At 44.5% G+C, this 16914-nt stretch overlaps 1 protein-coding gene across 5 annotated transcripts in view; it reads right to left on the bottom strand.

Annotated features, from left to right (window-relative positions):
* GDPD5 (glycerophosphodiester phosphodiesterase domain containing 5) overlaps positions 1 to 16914 on the bottom strand; it is a 225507-nt gene that overhangs the window by 94171 nt on the left and 114422 nt on the right. The gene's annotated exons all lie outside the window — the stretch shown is intronic.

The raw sequence follows: 16914 nt of genomic DNA, 5'->3' as shown, positions 1-16914 counted from the left end.
ACCCCATCCCTCACGCCCACCTAAAAAATTGAAGAATTGCAAAATTAAGTGATGAAGCCTAATAAGGATCATTTGGAAGATTAATAGCAACCTACTGAGGATGTTCATTTTCACTGAATCAAGTATGCCAAACCATTACTTTAACTGTCTGCTCCTAGTACGTAAATCTAGTTGTATCTATCCCAGTAAGAGACAGGGCCGGATTAACATAGTGGCTGATGGAGCTGCAGCTCCAGGCCCAGGCCCATGGAATAGGCCCATTGACTTAAAAAAAAAAAAAAAATATATATATATATATATTTTTTTTTTTTTTAAATTTTTTTTCTTCACACACTACTCTTAGGGATTCCACCTGGCTTTTATTTTATTGGCACAGCCAGTATTTGAGGCTGCCTGGCTGGTGCCAATATTGCAGTGATACTGGCAATACAAATGCTGTTATTTTTCTCAGTATAAACAAGAGCAATACCATGCACTGGGGTGTGTGGAGACAGGCAAGGATAGGAAGTTCCATCATATCCCTCCCTGCCTATCTATACTCACTGATCTGCAGGGGTGCAGCTACAGAGAGTCCAGACAGCAACTCCCACCCTGCAGAGACAGCCTACAGCTCAGGGAAGTAAGGGATGGGGGAAAGGCTGCAAGGAGACATACACTGAGACACTAAGGGACATTGGGAGACATTATGACACAGACACATGGGGACACAGTGTCCCATGTCTCTCAGTGTCCCCATGTCTCCCAGCCAGTGTCCCTGGTGTCTCAGTGCCCCCTAGTCTCCCAGTGCCCACAGTCTGCCAGTGTCTCACTATCCCCATGTCTCCTAGTGCCTCCATGTCTCCCAGTGCCTCAATGTCCCCATGTCTCCAAGCTAGTGTTCCTAGTGTCTGTGTCCCTGGTGTCTGTGTCCCCATGTCTTCAAGTGTCCCCTTTTTTCCCAGTGTCCCCATGTGTCCCAGCCAGAGACCCCTAGTCTCCCAGTGTCACTGGTATCTCTGTGTCCCTAGGTCTCCCCGTGTCCCCAGTGTCCTAGTGACATGGGGACCCTGGGATACATGGGGACACAGGGAGACATGGGGCATTGAGACACTGTGATACATAGGATCACTGGGAGGCCTGGGGACACGACACTAGGGGACACTGGGAGACATGGGGCACTGAGACACTGATACATAGGAACACTGAGACCTGGAGCAATCGACACATGGGGGCACTGGTGTCAGGATCGGGACAGGGATCCAACACGCAGAGTACAAACAGTAGCCAGATACGTATACCGGACCTTAGAATGGCCGGACTAACGTAAGTAGTACAGTATAGAATGGTCAAAGACAAGCCGAGGTCGAGGGTAACAGAAGACAGGTAAGCGAGAGACAAGCCGAATCAAGGGTAACAGAGATAAGCAGAGTAAGGTAAACAAGCCGGGTCAAAACCAAAAGGGATAATAGAATACACAAGCACTGAGTGACTAGAACAAGCTAGAACCACGACAGGGCAATGAGCTAATGAAAGAAGCTCTGTTAAATACCCTGTTCAGAGCAGTAACCACACCTCCGAGGCGTCCTGATTGGTCCTGCAGCAATTGAGTGACAGGTCGTTCCGGAGGAGTGTCCTGATGACTACTTCCTGCCTAGATGCTGTAAAAGGCAGTCACTCCCTCGCGGCCGGCCTTGCATGACCGGATAGACCGTGGGGAAGAGAGCCATCAGGCCGTCTGGATGAAGGAACAGCTAAGTCTCTACCTCTCTCGGAGGTAGAGACCACAGGTACCCTGACAACTGGGAGACATGGGGGCACTGGGAGGAATCCATCTATACAGCAGAATCAAACTAAGTGATTTTACAGCATTTTCTCTTATGTCACTCCTTGTGATTTACATCATGTGATGTCACCCATACATAACATATTTAATTATGCAAATTAGCAAGGCCGGTATGTTTTTCAAAGAAAGGTGGCAACCCTAACTACTTTTCACATACTCTTACTTAAGTATGGAAACTTAAGAGGGATGTATGGGAACAAAACTTGTGTGGACTGGCTGACAATGAATATGGTTAAAGGGACACTATAGTCACCAGAACAACTACAGCTTATTGAATTTGTTCTGGTGAGTAGAATCATTACCGTCAGGCTTTTTGCTGTAAATACTGTATTTTCAGAGAAAATGCAGTCTTTACATTACAGCCTAGTGATAACTTCACTGGCCACTCCTTAGATGGCTGTTAGAGATCCTTCCTGGGTCATGGCTGCCTAAAATGAATCCAAACATTCAGTGTCTCCTCCCTCTGCATGCAGACACTGAACTTTCCTCGTAGAGATTCATTGATTCAATTCATCTCTGTGAGGAGATGCTGATTGGCCAGGGCTGTGTTTGAATCATGCTGGCTCTGCCCCTGATCTGCCTCTTTGTCAGTCTCAGCCAATCCTATGGGGAAGCACTGTGTTTGGATCAGGCCACCACTTCTAATGATGTCAGCAGACTGCTTGTTTTTCTGAGTCTAACAGCATGCAGAGTTACAGCTTCAGGCTTGAATACAGTAAGATTTTGCTATATTTATAGAGGCATGAGGGGCCCAGGGGGGCTAGATGGTGGTGTTATCACTATAGGGTCATGAATTCATGTTTGTGTTCCTGACCCTACAGTGATCCTTTAAGGTAATGCTGACTTTGGTCTCTCTAACACTGTGGCATGTTCCCTTTCTTCTACACTCACTACATACAGCTTTTCTCTGTCCCAGACTATATACCAGGAGCTTCTGCCTGCTAGTAAGAAGGTAAGGAGACAAGTGGACCAGCGAGTGCTAGGGGACAGTCCTTAGAAAGTGTTGAGCGAGCGCATCATTAGATGCATTTATGCCAAGCTCAGGGTGCTGTCTGCATAGTATGCCCTTAGTTGGCCAGCTGCATGATTGGCAGGCAGCCTGACATGCATTCATGCCAGGCTGGCCTTCTAATTCTTTGGGCAGACATGTCCTCTTTTTGGGCATGTTCGCCCCTTTTGGCAGGTTACGAGATTTGTGTCAGTGGCACACCCTTTTACCGTGCCCATTGACTTCCTGCTTGACTGGACACTGCTGTTAGGGGTTATGGATTTACGAAAACATAAATTAGTGAGAGATTAGCCTAGGGTATGTGTTTTCTTATAGCTGCTGTTTTCTTTCTCTCCAGCACCATCTCCATCAGATACAGGTTACTGTTTTTGGTCAATATGATTCTGTAATTAGGCCTGTCATAATTGTCAGCACCAGGCCCACTGGGCTCTTAATCTGGCCCTGGTAAGAGAAGGAAAGTATAGAGGTATTATTGGAAATGGTTCTAATGCCCCCAGATCTCTCAGTGTTTTAGCTGAAGTCTGAAAGGGAATTGCGACAAAAGCAGCAGCTTTAAAGTCGGGGGTGGTGATTTACGTTCATGGAGTTAGATATTTGATGCAAACTCATATTGCTCCAGAATTCTTTCAGATTATTAGGCAGGCTAGTCCGGGGTTATAGCTAAACACCTCTAAACCCCCATTCTGCCCCATTGCTTCTAAGAAAGACTCTAGCGTTTTAATGGAAGGGAAGAAACCGTGCAACACCTTCTCCTCTATGCTGACACCAAGAAGGTGTCTGACTGCATGGATTAGTCATGAGGTCCTTGTGGTCACATATGAGCTTTGAGGATAACATCTTCCATTAGCTTAACTATCTAGCCATGTGGAGAATATTAAAAGTTGGTAGTGTTGTCCTTTGCCTCTCTACCCAAGACGAAGACCATTTGGACTAGCGTTGGGGTCATGGCCCTCAATTACTGCGGCAGAAGCCTTGCAATTTTGCAGTACTTTTTTTTTTTTTTAAATCTTTATTTAGAATTTCATGCATGTCAATTGATTACAACAACATATAGGCTTATATAGGCTAAAAATACGTATAGCTCGATATTTGGACGTATACATCAACATTCTGTGTCATAATGCATATGGAGTTATATAGATGGAGCTAGCGAGATTAAACAGGAACATTTTCAGTTATTCAGCCGTCTTTATAGAGTAGCTTAGCGTTTTATGTTTCTAGGGCTGGAACAATGAACCCCTGTCAGAGTAGTGGCTTTGATCTTTGTTCTGTACCAGATATCATTTGTCGTCCATATTCTCCTTTCCCGTGGCATCTGTGTGCCCACGAGATTTACATATTTGTTGTTCATAGCCTAACGTGTTAGTCCTATCTACCCTATGTGAACATGAACGTTTTTAGTAAATAATCCAGGGATAGGTCGAATTTGAGAGGAAGGATAGAAAGTGAGAGAGTAGGATAAAAGAAAGAGAGGGGGAGGGGTTGGAGGGGGAGGGACAGGGTAGGTTTGGTGTTTGTCAGAGTGGGGTGGCCGGCACGTGGGGTCACATCCAGGAATTTGCGAAGGACATTTCGACTCTATGTCCATGCAATCATCAGCGGTTAGTGTAGTCTTCCCATGGCTCCCATGTTTTGAGGAACAGGGGGTATGTGTCTCTTATTTGAGCTGTTAGTTTATCCATGAGATGGGCTTCTTTGATGTTACGGATGACTTTTTCCATTTGTGGCATATCGGTGTGTAGCCACGTTTGTGCTATGGCTCTTCTAGCAGCCAGGGTTAGCTTGTTGAACAATTTTTGTTCTTTGTTAGTCAGGCTGTCTACTGGTCTCGCTATCAAGAATGACCAAGGGTCCGGTGTTAGTGTTTTGTGTATCACCTCCGTCAAAAGTCGGGCTATGTCCTCCCAGAATGCCGCTACTTTGGGGAATGTCCACCACATGTGTATGTATGTGCCTTTCTCTCCACACCCCCTCCAGCATGTGTCAATGGTTGTTTTGCCCATGCGGTACAGTTTGACCGGTGTTGTGTACCACCTCATAAGTGTTTTGTAGCATTGTTCTTGGTGTATCACGCATATGGATGCTTTTGTTGCTGCTTCCCATATGTCTTGCCATTCTCCCACCTCTAGTGTTTGTTGTAGGTCGGTTTCCCACTGTGTGACATATGTGGGGGTGTATGTCTTATCCGAGGGTGCACTTCGTTGAGTGTATAGGAGGGTGATGAGGCCGGTACGTGGTACATCGGACATGCACAATGATTCAAAGAAGGTTGGTTTGGCGTTGGCTGCTTTCTTCACTTCTGCCCTTCCCGCAATGTCCCTAAGTTGAATATATCTAAAGTAGTGCTTAGTGGTCAGTGGGGCTAGTGTAGTGAGGTCTTCAAATGTTCTGATAGCATCTGCGTGGTATAGTTGGTGATATCGTTGGATTCCCGTGTTTTCGATGCCCCTAAAATCCCTGGCTGTCAGGCCGGGTGGGAAGGCCTTGTTGCGCAGGTACGGTGTAAGTGGTGAGATTGGGTGTGTTAAGGAGTATTTGTGGGCTGTAGAGTCCCATATCCTGATCGAGTTCAGGATTGCTGGGCAGGTCATGGATATCTCCGGTCTGTCAGATTTGGGGACCCATATCCAATATTGTGGGAGATCTGTGTTCATAAGCAGTGTTTCAAGCTCAACCCATCTGTGGGTGTCTGGCGGTGAGTGCCACTCTATTATTTGTGCTAGTTGTGCCGATAAGTAGTAGGCGTGGAGGTTGGGTAGTCCCAGTCCTCCTCTACTTTTGGGTGTATATAGGGTTTGTCTCGCGATCCTGTGCCTCTTCCCCGCCCATATAAAAAGTCATCTATGGCAGTTTGGATCGGTTTGAGGTCTCCTTTAGTGACCCGTACTGGTAGTGCTTGGAAGAGGAACAGGAGGCGTGGTAGTATGTTCATATTGACGCTGTACAGTCTTCCTATCCACGATATTGGTTTATCTTGCCATTTAGCATTAGCGTGGTCAATAGGCGTTTGTGATTTTCCGTGTATAAGTCATTGGGATCGAGTGTGAGTGCTACCCCCAAGTACTTAATTGGCCGTCGGCTAATGTTCAGTTTATGGGTGTGGGCCAGCCAGTTGGTGTCTGAATCGGATAGTCCGATGGGCATGCCCACCGATTTATCAACGTTTACAATTTTGCAGTACTTAATATTAACATTAAACAAAGAATTCTGCTGCATTTGTAAAATTTCGGACTTACTAGATCTGCCCCGATCAGTGTTATTATTGTAAAGTGGAAACATCTAGCAGTAACAACACCCCAGCCACAAAGAAATAGACCACACCAACTCACAGAGTGAGGATTCTGATCGACAAAGCATGGAAAAAAATGCCTATCATCAAAAATAGGCTTTCATGGCAGAGTAGATGGTTCCTTGAAGTCCAAAACACTTAAAATATTGAGGTTGTGTTTAGAATGCATTGCAGAGCCCCACATCAATAAAATTACAATAAACTGCAATATTTGTATCACGAAGCTCCACAACTATAAACCTTACAGTAATGTGTCTTTACGGTACACAATAATTTTTTAATTTGTTTTACATTGTTAAAGCTTATATGAAACGGTTTAAGGGATTTGTTGGCACTTTATTAAAAATAAAAAAAAACAGAATAATAATTAGTAGCAGCAGGTTATGGCATCATCTAAAAATTCCCAGAATATATTTCAGCAATTAAAGAAAGCCATATTAATGATACATCTTCCCAATGGTTTTATTGCCTGCGTGATGCACAATGTCCGTAGGCAGGGCTCAGTCGGCAGAGCACAGGGCCAGCCTCAATGAATGACAGATGAACTCAGTAAAAATGTGATTAGCCCTGTCAGTAATTCTGCACAAGCATTAATCAACAACAATTTCCAGTGGGAAGAGGCTTCCAGTCACTCATTACACTTCGCAATTACTGCAGTCCTGGCATTACTTCACTCCCTGGAACATACCAGCACTGTTTATAATAATAGTAGCAAAATAAACTGTATTAAAGGGACACTCCAGGCATCTGGACCACCATAGTTTATTACAGTGGTTATGGTACTAGGAAGATATACGATATGTTACATGTTTTTACAAAGTTGTTTTTAATTAGTTTGACGGAATATTCAGCACCCATGTAAATGTTGGCACGGTGAAATGATCCTTTAGTGCAGAGCTCCAAGCTGCCCCCTGAAGCCCATGATATCACATTTAAAACATGATTGAGGGGTGGAGAAGCAATTCCATTCAAACTGTTTTGCAAAAGTCCAACAAGCCAATAGATTGCATTACAGACTCCTATCCTGCTAGCAAGTCACACGTGGTTTAATCCCTTCACCGAGAGGTACAGTGATGTCACTGAGAGGGCTTAGTATGTACTCTGACATCATCATATTTAAATAATGGTCAGGATCTCATCTACCTCAATCATTACAAGATGTATCACTTTTTCAGAACGGGGGGAAAAAAATTGGTGAAAATGCTGTCAAAGCCTAGATTACGTATCTCATATACAAAAACTTAGAAGAAGGCCTATTCAGTATTATGACCAACGTAGGGTGTAATATAGTGCAATAAATTCAGTAACGGTTTGTTCTAATAATGTATTATTCAACTGTGTGTCTTCTGCACAGAAACAGGTTGTGTGTGTGGGCAGTCCATCTATGTGATTTATAGAGAAGCCAAATATTAAAAGCTCGGAGGACTGTCGTCACTGAACCAAAACATACATCATTAATTATACTGTCCACACCTTTTACTTATTGCCAAGTCAGTAAGTTAAAAGGTCCTGTGTCAAGTACATTAATGGCCAGCCTGCCGCTTCCCAGTTGTTTGACATTTCCCGTGGACATGAGCAAGCTGGTCGTGGGACAGGTGGGTCAATTGGAAAGCTTTCATTCCGAGACCTCTCACTGTGTGACCTGTAGTACTCATAAAGTCCAAAGTGTATAGGCAGGCATTCAGGATCACACAATCTATTAATATGCTCTGCAAATTCTGAGCCCAATCCTTTCATTTTCCTTAGGTAGCTAGCTAGTTCTTATTAGCACACTAGGAATGTATGTTTCTTCTTGTACCATGTACCTGGGAGGAATCCAGAAAGGTATAGCATGTTTATCATCTACAAAGTTAAAGGAACAAAAATGTACCTATTCACTATACCAGACCTACTGCACAGTTAAACAACAATGAGTTTTAGTAAAACTTACATGATAAGTTAGAAGGGAGAGAGAAGGAGAACAGCTTTTTTTTCTAGATTAAGAAATACAATATACATTAAGATAAAATAAGCTGCAATAAAATGGAGTATATGGTTTATTTTCAAACCCTGGGCTCTACTGCAATGGAACTCTGTTCCCTTATATTTCCAGAGGGTATAGAGTTCCTGAAGTTCTTACTTTGATGGTAGGACCAGGACATACAGTAAGATAGCCCCAGTCTACAATGGGGTGTTAAAATGCCATCATTCTATGTATAGTGTATACAGTTGCAAGAAAAAGTATGTGAAATATGTTCAATAAAAATATGGCAACATTTCATTCTTTGTGTGTTATTAGTTTAAGTAGACTGATTGTCTATTGTTGTGACTTAGATGATGATCAGATCACATTTTATGACCAATTTGTGCAGCAATCCTGTAACGAGTATATACCCCTACACGCAGGATCCAGCCTAACAGAAGACAGTACAGAGGAGAGATACGTCTACCGGACCTTAGAGTGGCCGGACTCGACGTAATAGGATAAGACAGAGTCAGGAACGATCCGAGGTCAAGGGCACAAAGAGACAGCGTAAACGAAAACTAGCCGGGGACTGGTACACAGGAATCAGCAAGCCGGCAAACAGTACAGAATAGGATAAAGCGAAAACGAAGTCAGAATACAAAGCCAAGGTCAAATACGGAGAAACACAACTGAACACAACAAGCACTAAAGGGAACTGTAGCAGAAACCACGATAGGGCAAGGAACTAAGGGAAAAGGGTAAGTATAAGTAGCCTTCAAACTAATGTGATTGGCTCCTGTCACTTCCACTCCCCCAACAGGTAAGTGTATGGGGTGATTGGCATGACAGGAGCCAATGGGAGCCTTTTTGCAATTTAGGCTCCCACTGTCTCTTTAAGAGCGCGCCCGAGATTCGCGGCGCGCTCTTAGCTGCAGACGGGACACGTGACCGCTTCTCGCGGTCACTGCCCGCCTTCCTGTCTGAACAGTCAGACGAGCCGCGCGCGGCTCGTGCAGCCGCAGGACCGCGCGCGGCTTGAAGAGAGGACCGCGTCCGGCCCCCGGATAAGGTAAGTACCGCTACAGTACCCCCCCCTGAGGACACGCCCTCCGGGCGGGCAGGACCAGGCCTGGCAGGAAAACGCGAATGGAAAGAACGTACAAGGCGGGGAGCATGAACAGCATCCGCAGAAATCCAACTGCGCTCCTCAGGCCCATAACCCTTCCAATGTACCAAGTACTGAAGCCGACCCCTAAGAAAACGAGAGTCAATAACAGCAGATACTTCGAACTCCTCATGACCCTCCACAGAGACAGGAGGGGGAGGGGGAGTATGCCGGGTATAGCGGTTGCGTACGTAAGGCTTCAACAAAGAGGTGTGAAATACATTGGGTATACGCAGATTCTTAGGCAGACCCAAGGCATAAGAAACGGGATTAACCTTATGTATAATGCGATAAGGACCAATGAAGCGGGGAGCCAATTTCATAGAAGGCACCCGGAGGCGAATATTCCGTGTGGAAAGCAAAACCCTGTCCCCCACAACATAGGAAGGAGCCGCTCTGCGATGCTTGTCAGCCTGAGCCTTCTGGCGGGCAGCAGAGTCCACCAAAGAACGCTGAACCTGCTCCCAAGTATTACGCAAACCAGCCAAATGCTCATCCAGAACTGGCATGCCCTGTGAGGAGAATGCAGCCGGAAGAACAACGGGATGCTGGCCATAGACAACGTAAAAAGGGCTTTTGCCGGAAGAATCATGAGTGGCATTATTCCGAGCAAATTCAGCCCAAGGAAGCAGGTCAGACCAATTGTCCTGATGGTGAGACACAAAACAACGGAGGTACTGCTCAAGAGACTGGTTGGCACGTTCAGCAGCTCCATTAGACTGGGGATGGTAAGCGGAAGAAAATGAGAGGGAAATACCCATCTCCGAACAAAAGGCTTTCCAGAACCTGGAAACAAATTGGCTACCCCTATCGGATACAATAGATAAGGGAATACCATGTAATCGAAACACTTCTCTAGCGAAGATAAGAGCCAATTCCTTGGAAGTGGGCAACTTGCGAAGAGACACAAAGTGAGCCATTTTGGAAAACCGATCTACTATCATTAGGATGACTGTGTTACCATTCGAAGGGGGTAATTCAACAATAAAATCCATTGATAGATTAGACCAAGGTCTCTCGGGAACGGGCAACGGATGCAACAGCCCACAAGGAACTCTACGAGAAGTTTTCATACATGCACAAGTAGTACAAGCACTTATATAGTCAGTAACATCCTTACGTAAGGTATCCCACCAGAAATACCGAGAAACGGCTGACACTGTTTTGGAAATACCAGGATGTCCAGCAGTCTTAGTATCGTGATAAAGTGACAGAATATCCCGTCTCTCGGGAATGTCAACGAACAATTTATCATTAGGCCTCTCGCTGGGTGCCATGCCTTGTTTCGCTTGTATGGCCTGCAAGAGGGACGAGGAAATAGACAATATAGTAGTTGCTATTATCCTGTCTGGGGGAATGACAGGAGTGACATCAATCTCCTGTTTGTCAATAGTCTCGAATTGTCTGGACAGAGCGTCCGCTTTGGTGTTCCGGTCACCTGGCCTATAGGTGATTATATAATTAAAATGAGACAAGAACAGTGACCACCTAGCCTGCCTTGAAGACAATCTTTTAGCTTCGCTAAGGTAGGATAGGTTCTTATGATCTGTAAATATGAGAATAGGATCCTTAGTTCCTTCTAGCAAATGTCTCCATTCTTTGAGTGCTAAAATGATAGCAAGGAGTTCGCGATTACCCACATCATAATTCCTCTCTGCCTTGGACATTTGTTTAGAAAAGAAGCCACAAGGATGCAATGGCTTGTCAGGAGACTCTCTTTGGGATAAGACAGCACCTACCCCTATATCGGAAGCATCAACCTCAAGTATATATGGCAATGAGGGGACAGGATGCTGTAAAATAGGGGCAGAGGCGAACGTAGTTTTAAGAAAGTCAAAAGCCTGAAGTGCCTCAGTAGACCAGACACGTGTATTGCCATCCTTTTTAGTCATACGAGTAATAGGCGCTACTATAGACGAAAAACCTTTGATAAAACGTCTATAATAATTAGAGAAACCCAGAAAACGCTGGATGGCTTTCAGACCTTGCGGCAGAGGCCATTCTATGACTGCAGCGAGCTTCTGGGGATCCATCCGAAAACCCTCGGCGGAAATCAAATACCCTAGAAACTGGACCTCGGACTGGTCGAATAGACATTTTTCTAATTTGCAATAAAGACCATTAGCAAGAAGGGTCTTCAGAACTGTAGTAACATGTCTGTGATGAGCGTGAATGTCAGTAGAATATATTAAAATGTCATCCAAGTACACAATAACAAATGAGTGAATAAAGTCCCTTAAGACATCATTAATAAATTCTTGGAACACTGCTGGGGCATTGCAAAGCCCAAATGGCATGACGGTATACTCATAATGACCTGACCGAGTGTTAAAGGCTGTCTTCCATTCGTGGTCCTTTTTAATACGTATCAAATTGTATGCTCCCCTAAGATCTAATTTGGTGAATACCGTAGCATGTTTGAGCCTGTCAAACAATTCTGTTATTAGAGGTATAGGGTAAGCATTTTTGATGGTGATCTTGTTAAGACCTCTATAATCAATGCAAGGTCTTAAATCACCTTCTTTCTTTGATACAAAGAAGAACCCCGCTCCAGCCGGAGAAGAGGATCTTCTAATAAATCCCTTGTCTAATGACTCTTTAATGTACTCCTCCATGACACGGTTTTCTTGAACCGATAGGGGGTACACCCTGCCCTTAGGAGGTATAGTACCAGGCAACAAATCAATAGCACAATCGTAGGGTCTGTGAGGCGGTAATTTGTCAGCCTCTCTTTTATCAAAGACAGTCTTTAAAGTTAAATACTGAGAGGGTATTGTCGTAGATAAAGGAGGAACAGTAGGAACGTTAATAGAATTCACAGGCGTGACTTCAATAGTACATGACTCATGGCAGGCTTCACTCCATGATTTTATCTGCCCTGTCTCCCAGTCAAAAATGGGATTGTGGGCACGTAACCATGGATACCCTAACACCAACTGTGAAGAGGGAGAGGTGATGACCTGGAACCGAATGGTTTCATAGTGTAGAACCCCTGTGTACATGTGTAGCGGTGTAGTCTCGTGAGTAACAACAGGAGATATCAATGGTCTACCATCTATGGCCTCAACGGCCAAGGGTATCTCCTTCTCTCTGATGGGAATATTGTTTCTCTTTACAAAACCAGAGTCTATAAAGTTCTCGGCTGCCCCAGAATCAACCAGGGCGTCTATGTTTTCAACTATACAACTCTCTCCCATATGTAAAGAAACAGGGAGAAGCAGTCGGTTAGGAGGCAATGTAGGAGACTTAGAAATCACACCCAAGGCCAGTCCCCTATAAGGTCTTAGGTGCGAGAGTTTTCCGGGAGCAGAGGACACTCCTTTACCATATGGTCTCTCTTACCACAATATAGGCAGAGTCCCTCCCTTCTCCTATGTAATTTCTCAGTATCTGAGAGTTTGGCAACCCCTAATTGCATAGGTTCCTCTTCAGATACTTTAACACTCTCCGGTATATTAACTCTGGGTTGAATAGGTGTAACAAAACGTCTATTCCTGTTCTTAGTATAGATCCTGTCACGAATCCTATTATCTATATCGATGAGGTAGTCAATAAGGTCCTCTAAGGCAATAGGAAGCTCCTTAGCTGCTACCTCATCCAATATAGAGTCTGATAAACCTTCCATGAAGGCCGTAGTTAACCCATTATTGGTCCAATCGACCTGTGAGGCAAGGGTACGAAACTGTATAGCGTAATCAGCCACAGACCTAGAACCCTGTTTAACCCTCATTAATGCTCTAGCGGCATTCTTAGACCTTTTCATAGTATCAAAAGTTCTGCGAAAAGCTGTTAGGAAACTGTGAAAGTTATGCACCATAGGTCCATTAGCCTCCCAAATAGGGTTTGCCCATTCAAGTGCTTTGTCGGTAAGTTGGTGCATAAAGAACCCAACTTTAGACCTCTCTGTGGGAAATGAACGTGGATACATTTCAAAATGAAACTCTATTTGGTTAATGAACCCTCTGCATGTCTTAGAATCCCCTCCATACCTAGGAGGAGGCGTTAAATGTGCTGTAGCGTTAGGCATAGTCGATACTTCAGGAAGCAGGGGTGCAGGAGGGTTAGGTGCGGTTGCTGGAATGGTTCTAGCTAAGAGCGTCTGGAGAGCCTGAGCTATTTGATCCATACGGTGATCCTGCTCTACAAATCTAGCCTCATGGGTCGCCATCTGTTGAGCTAAATCTGCGGGGTCCCTGGCCCTATCGTAATGTAACGAGTATATACCCCTACACGCAGGATCCAGCCTAACAGAAGACAGTACAGAGGAGAGATACGTCTACCGGACCTTAGAGTGGCCGGACTCGACGTAATAGGATAAGACAGAGTCAGGAACGATCCGAGGTCAAGGGCACAAAGAGACAGCGTAAACGAAAACTAGCCGGGGACTGGTACACAGGAATCAGCAAGCCGGCAAACAGTACAGAATAGGATAAAGCGAAAACGAAGTCAGAATACAAAGCCAAGGTCAAATACGGAGAAACACAACTGAACACAACAAGCACTAAAGGGAACTGTAGCAGAAACCACGATAGGGCAAGGAACTAAGGGAAAAGGGTAAGTATAAGTAGCCTTCAAACTAATGTGATTGGCTCCTGTCACTTCCACTCCCCCAACAGGTAAGTGTATGGGGTGATTGGCATGACAGGAGCCAATGGGAGCCTTTTTGCAATTTAGGCTCCCACTGTCTCTTTAAGAGCGCGCCCGAGATTCGCGGCGCGCTCTTAGCTGCAGACGGGACACGTGACCGCTTCTCGCGGTCACTGCCCGCCTCTCGCGGTCACTGCCCGCCTTCCTGTCTGAACAGTCAGACGAGCCGCGCGCGGCTCGTGCAGCCGCAGGACCGCGCGCGGCTTGAAGAGAGGACCGCGTCCGGCCCCCGGATAAGGTAAGTACCGCTACAAATCCATATCATTCCATAGGGTTCATATACTTTTTCTTGCAACTGTATATCAATTTTAATTGTTAATACATTGGTATATCAATACTAAACTGGATTTTGTACTGGATTTTCTTCTAGATTATTCAATTTGTAAAATAATCTCTGCATTATTGAAGACATGGATTGGCGTAGAATTCACGCACACTAAGACAGTCAATAGTTCCTCATTCATACAAATTGCTTAAGAAAAATCTGTACATTTCTCAAGCCGTTGTAAGAATTAGGAGCTACTGATTGGCTTAGAGTGTCAACACACCCTCTCAACCAACCAATAAGTAGTGCCCCTATCTACAGCTGAGTGAGTCTTCATCTTTCAAGAGGAGCAGTGGAAGGACACAGGGCTGAGTTAAACCATTCATAAATGGTTTAACACCTAAAGGAAAGCTGGTTCAATGTACCTCATGGCACCATAACAACTTAATTCAGATGAAAATGTTATGTGTCTGTGTTCCTTTAATGGATGGGAAGGGTTGGCAATCCAAATGAGTTCCTGTACTCTCTGGAACAATGAATACTAGACTATCAATATTTGTAGGACAAAAACACTTGCAGAGTATCATGGTAAAGGTAGTTCACAAATAACTGAACTACTAATTAATGGTAGTGATTACTTAAGTACATTCCTACTCTCTCCTGATATTAGACCTTTTAAAGTTTTTTCAATATGTAACACATCAACGTCTAAATGGAGGATCAGTCTCAAGGAGTTCTTCTAAGTTTGCCAGGACCATGGACCATGAACCATTAGAGGCTTTTCAACATTAAAGGGATTATCCAGTGCCAGGAAAACAAACCCGTTTCCTAGTTGTGCCCCCCTTCCCCTTCTCTGGCGTGAATCCTGGAGTGCCCACCTCCCTCCCGCCCCCCATCCCATGTTGCTGAAGGGGTTAAAACCCCTTCAGCAACTTACCTGAATCCAGCGCCAATGTCCCTCAGCACTGGGTCAGGCTCCACCCATGCTCCTCCCCCTCCGTCAGCTGGCAGGAGAGACCTAATGCGCATGCGCGGCAATGGCAGCGCGCATGTTAGTCTTCCCCATTGGAAAGCATTATTCAATGCTTTCCTATGGGAAAAATCTGATGCTGGAGGTCCGTGAGGATGTCCAGCATCAGATAACGGACTAAAAGTTCGTTACCAATCCGGAAGCGCCCCAGTGGCTGTCTGTTAGACAACCACAGAGGGTAGACTTAGAGCTGCAATGTTCTCTGGACCTGCAATGTTTTACACTGCAGCACTAAGTGCAAAAGGGTCACAGCACCCAGACTACTTAAATTAGCTGAAGTGGTCTGGGTGCCTACAGTGTCCCTTTAATAAAAAATTAACTAAAAAACACAAGTCAAACATTCTCCACCAGCGGCCACGGCTTACTTCTTGATGGTTTCAAAGGAATATACAGACAAATACGTAGATTTATTGTCGAGAAATAATTAATTGCAGCTCTGTTATTCTTGAAGAATGTTCTTTCGTAGGAGAATGAGGTGTGTTATTCCTCCCCTATCTTCTTTATTAAGTCCTTTGTCCAGTTCCTCCATAGAATCCATTCACATTTTTCAAGTATCTAAAAGGCGTGTTTGAACAGAGCCAAGTTATTGGGTAAGATTAGCACTTCTGGAAATAGGAGACTTGAGAACTAAATACAAAGTCACAATGTTACCTTAATTGTGACCTAGGTAAGGTTAAGTTAATCCATCAGTAGACAGATCATCTGACAGGCCTCTCATTAACTGGAATCCAACATTCCTGTTATCAGAGAGCCTCACGAAGAGCAAGGATTATTTAAGGTAGACGTGCCTTGCTGAAAAGGCTTTTTGTGCACCTAGCCAAGTACTGATACCCAGGCTGCACAGGAGAAAAAGCTTCTGAGAAGGTGCTGGGAAAACGAAAAGACCTGTGTATGAATTGCAGTTCTCCTTTCAATAAATCAGACGGTCTACAGAATAATGGAGCAAGGGTCACTTCAAAAATCCCAACATGCAAGGAACAGAGCAAATGCTTCACCGGGGACTCCAGCTCTCAGAACCTTCAACAGCATTTAAGGAAACAAAATTCAAATTAATGATTTCCCCCTCTCCTCCTAACTTTAGTGCACAGGGGATGTCATTGCTTGTGCAAGTCAGCAAACTCACTGATTGGTCAGTTGCTTACCTCTTCGCAAGTCTAAATGAAAACAAAATGTTCACATTGCCGTAAGATTTCTTGTGGTGAAGCTCTGATTTGTAGTCTACACACCAAAAATATGGAGCGCTTAGGAAAGAGGGGCATTAGGGTAGGCAATTAGAAAGGGGAAAATAGCACATTATAGGGACTGTACCCTCAAACTAAGGGCACTTGGGAGGTGTTTAATCAAGGATTGCTAAGGTTCTGACAAGAGAGACACACAGACCGATAATTTTACAAAACCAATATCTAGCTTAGATTGTCAGACTTTAAATTAGCCAGGATTAGTCTATTTCTTCCATTTCTACTGGGTCATAGTAATAATATGTAGTCTAAACAATTCATTGGGTTTATAAAAAGGGAAAGATTTACAGTTCAGTATCAAAACCAAAGGACAATGAATGAGAGTAGCCAGAGGGAACAATATAGTTAAGCAAATGACGTGAAAAGTTCGGTAAATAAACTACTGGAACATCTGCCTGAACAACATCTCAGGGAACGTATAAACATCACAAGGCGGTGGGAAAAAAGACGTATAATCCACGCATCGAGGGGCTGATCTGCGTCCCCAGCTGACCTTCTCGGTCA

Source organism: Pelobates fuscus, chromosome 1, assembly GCF_036172605.1.
Source record: "Pelobates fuscus isolate aPelFus1 chromosome 1, aPelFus1.pri, whole genome shotgun sequence".
Taxonomy (NCBI): Eukaryota; Metazoa; Chordata; class Amphibia; order Anura; family Pelobatidae; genus Pelobates; species Pelobates fuscus.
Note: the sequence above shows the minus strand (reverse complement) of the source record. Positions and strands in the feature narration are given on the sequence as shown.